Source organism: Micropterus dolomieu, linkage group LG09 (assembly GCF_021292245.1).
Source record: "Micropterus dolomieu isolate WLL.071019.BEF.003 ecotype Adirondacks linkage group LG09, ASM2129224v1, whole genome shotgun sequence".
In the NCBI taxonomy this organism is placed as follows: Eukaryota; Metazoa; Chordata; class Actinopteri; order Centrarchiformes; family Centrarchidae; genus Micropterus; species Micropterus dolomieu.
Genome location: NC_060158.1, coordinates 1,242,458 through 1,246,324, shown reverse-complemented (window position 1 = coordinate 1,246,324; position 3,867 = coordinate 1,242,458). Strand labels below are relative to the sequence as shown.

The 3,867-nt window shown below is 38.2% G+C and overlaps 2 long non-coding RNA genes across 2 annotated transcripts in view; both read right to left on the bottom strand.

The window, feature by feature from the left end:
- LOC123976181 overlaps positions 1-1,798 on the bottom strand; it is a 3,736-nt gene extending 1,938 nt beyond the window's left edge. The window contains exons 1-4 of the long non-coding RNA XR_006826277.1: positions 1,629-1,798; positions 1,139-1,238; positions 447-551; positions 236-289 (exon numbers count right to left, since the gene is read on the bottom strand). This is a non-coding gene — a long non-coding RNA (uncharacterized LOC123976181). The remainder of the gene's footprint in view (positions 1-235; positions 290-446; positions 552-1,138; positions 1,239-1,628) is intronic.
- Positions 1,799-2,340: 542 nt separating this feature from the next.
- On the bottom strand, positions 2,341-3,022 carry LOC123976179. Its single transcript, XR_006826275.1, has 2 exons — positions 2,832-3,022; positions 2,341-2,426 (listed from the first exon to the last, which is right to left on the bottom strand). It is a non-coding gene; the product is annotated as an uncharacterized LOC123976179 (long non-coding RNA).
- Positions 3,023-3,867: the final 845 nt, after the last annotated feature.

The window sequence follows — 3,867 nt, the reverse complement described above, 5'->3', positions numbered from 1 at the left end:
CCACGCTGACCCTGTCACAGTATTTTGTATCATAAGGACAGATAAAAATGAATTGTAAGTGGTCAAAATGTGGAGCTAGTGACTGATTGTGTTCGGATTTCAGGACTCTTCAGTCAGCGACATCAAATGTTGAACCAAACTATCTTCAGAAAGATTCTCAATCCTTTGCTCATTAAGTGGAAGCTACAGTAAGTTATATTTAGAGACTAATTAGATTAAATATGATCTCACTCACACTCCGAAGGTTGATCGCACATCGCTGGCTGAGTGGTGGAAACTGTAGATGTTCCTGTAATGATCAGACATTTCAGAAAGACCTTGTTAGCTGAATTATGAATCAATGCTTATAAAGCTACAGCGTTGAATATTGTAAAGGGAGTTACGTCATCTTCTTCTCATGGTTTTGGGTTGTTTGGTGAAACTTTTTTTCTTTAATGTCGTCATACCTGTGTTTACTAGAGGTGTGGATGGTGCAGTTGTTGTTGCTGGAAGAGGTTCAGATGTGGTTTGTCTTGCTGTTGGAAGTGAAGGTCGTGTTGGTGCCTTAGGAACTTTAGTGAACGATGTTAGGAAACAATAGAGAGCTGAAGTCATGACATCACTTCCTGTCTTGCCTCTGTAACTCAATGCAATCTGTAATTCATTTCATTACTCTGTCGGGCTGAAACTTGTTCCTGAGGACAAATCTGTTCCAATACAAAACTCACTATTAGAAACTGAAACCTGAGGTTTCCTTCAACAATGAAAAACCCAGCTGCCATGAAAAAGTACAAGTCTGGCTGTGCGTGCTCCAAGTTTAGCTGCAGTCTCTGAAGTACATGAAAAATACTGTTAAAGGACCTAAAAACCATAAACGTTGAATAAACATTATTTACATAAGATGACCGTCCTTACTGAAACATATGAAGCCACCACACAACTCCCACAATGTGCCTCTGTCACTCCTTTTAGCCACATAGCCACTTCCCCAGGTCTCTGCTGCTCTATAAAGCTTTATCACTGACCTAAAAGGTTTCAATTAAGCTTGTTCTTCATGCTTTTCTTTATACAGTACATGCAACATTTACAGTGAAGAAATTATTTTGAAACCCAGAGAGAAAACAGAAAGTAGAAAAACTTCATTAAAGTTTGATGTTACCTGTGAGCACCGTCAGCTCCACAGCTGCTTCATTATTACAGAAGTATGTTCCAGCGTCTGAGACGGCAGCTCTGCTGATGTGAAGTGACTTATCTGCTTTCTGTAAAAAAAAACCAAACATTTTCAATAAATATTTTTGAATGTTAAGAATATTAGTATTTCTAAAACTGTATGTAACATAGTCTATAGTTCACTTATGAAGCTGCTTCATAAATCTAAATAAATATTTTTAGAGTATGTCCACACTAAGCTGGTTTAACTTGTAAATGGATCTTTTTCTCTATGTTTCAGCCCTCTGTCCGGAATATAAAAATAAAAATTTCACCCCAGAAGAAAAGTTTTCTGAAAGTGTAAAGCTGTTGACATTAACCTGTGTTAATGTTAAAATTATAAAATTATTGTATCAGCAGTGCAGCTTGACTGCTGGGAAACAGGTAGTGTTTATGTCATTAAATAACTAGTTCATACCAGTTGACAAAAAAAAGCTTACCTGTGCTGAGATTGCAGCCCAGAACAAAGACTAACAGGCAGCTGCAGATCTTCATCCTCATCCTTCAACACACTGAAGTGACGGACAAACACGGTTTTATTCTGAGCTGAGAAAAGGATGTGTAAACCGGACATTCTCACATTTGTTTGGTTTTCTGTGGTTAATTAACACTGACGGTTCCTGTTATTTAAATAATTAATAATGCTCTCTGACAGCAGACGCTGTGGATTCTGCTATATTTCAGCAGAGTGGGACTGGTTACCATGGCAATGCGCGCTCATGAGTTTGTTTATCAACCATCTCTGCAGAATCGCATAGTATCCGTTTAAATGATCAAAAGCATCAGAACAGCATCAAACTTTATTAAATGGCTGTGGCTGGAAATGGTATAGGAAGACACTGTGCACATGAAAAATATGCAAAGCAACAAAATGAGTGTTATTCAACATATAGCCGGGCTTTTTACAGAAATCTTTCAGATGTGACCCCAAATGTAATTATGAACCCTTTCAGAAGTAACTATAATTTTATAACACATTTTTCCCAGTAACTGTGAAAGATTACAGTTTGACTAAATCACATCTTACTAATTACTCCCCAACACTGTGCGTGAGATATAGTGACCTGTGACTGTCACATGAGGATGTGTGGTCATGTGTTGGACCACAAGACAAAGTACCTGAAACGGTCTGTGTCACTTATAGACTAGTAACAGTGTTGAAAATGTTTGTGTTTATTTTTATAAGGATCACAGATCATTTTTTGTTGCCGCTGTGTGTCGCTTCAGTTTCTGTTGAGCTGCAAGAGAGAGAAGATAAACATGGAGATGATGGACGATATTTTCTAACTTTTCAGTGTCAGCATTTAAAACAACATGTTTATGGTAATTATTTGTCATGTTCATCCATGACTTGCAACTGTTTGTTTATTTGTTTGTTAGCAGAATGTCTCAAAAAACAACTTTTCAGTTATAATGACACCTGATACATATAATACTTGATGAAATAAACTGTATCATTATTACCTAATTTTTGAGTGGCCTATGTGACATTTACTCGTTGTAAGTCTTGAATGCATTGTGCAGTTGAAGCCATATTATGACTTGCACATAAATAAACTTGTTTCACCTGAAGGTGGTGCTACAGCAACATAAATTTCAGATTTCAGATGCACAAAACCACCTGCAGGTCAAACTGTATTCACCTTTTCTCCAGGTAGTGACAGTGATGCTGGTCATGATGATTAAGTAGAGTATCCCAATCCCCATACGAACAGACGGCCACAGAGAAGGAGCTGCTGGAAGAGGTTCAGATGTGGTTTGTCTTGTTAGAGGTGAAGGAGTTGTTGAGGTCTCTGGTGGTGGTGGTGATGAATTCGTTGCTGGAGGTGGAGGGGTTGTTGAAGCCATTGCTGGAGTTGTTGTTGTTGTTATTGTTGGTTCGTTATGACCTTTAGTGAAGGACGGAGGAAACAATATAGAGCTGTTGTTAGCTGAATTATGAATCAATGCATATAAAGCTACAGCGCTGATTATTGTAAAGGGAGTTACGTCATCTTCTTCTCATGGTTTTGGGTTGTTTGGTGAAACTTTTTTTCTTTAATGTCGTCATATCTGTGTTTACTAGAGGTGTGGATGGTGCAGTTGTTGCTGCTGGAAGAGGTTCAGATGTGGTTTGTCTTGTTAGAGGTGGAGGAGTTGTTGTTGTTGTTGGTTCCTTATGATCTTTAGTGAAGGATGGAGGAAACAATATAGAGCTGATGCCACGACATGTCCAGCCTCTGTAACTCAGTGCACTCTCTAATTCAACATTTTGTGCGTCTGTCGATCTGAAAAAATGTGTTCCTGAGGTTTGCTTTCCACATTCTACAGCACAGTAGTAAAGTTCATACTTTTACTCTACTACATATTGTAAATGGTAAACCATGAGCTGAAAGGGAATGTGATATACGCCTGTAGTATCAAAGTTAAACCTGTTCTGCATTAGCTGATTTTTACAGATTACCAATCGATGGAGCTTGACGGGAACACAGTTAATAAGTAACGTCTATTTATGTCACTTGTTTTCATTAAAATCTTAAACACCAAGGCCACGGCTGAGAGTTCAGGGGTGTGAACACTTAACAAAGAAACGTTTTTACACTGACGTGTGTGTTTTGTGCCAAAGAGTAAAGCTGAAGTTTTATATTTTCTTTGCTCTGGGTTGTGTTTTTGGGTCAGAACCTGCACGTTCTGAATCAT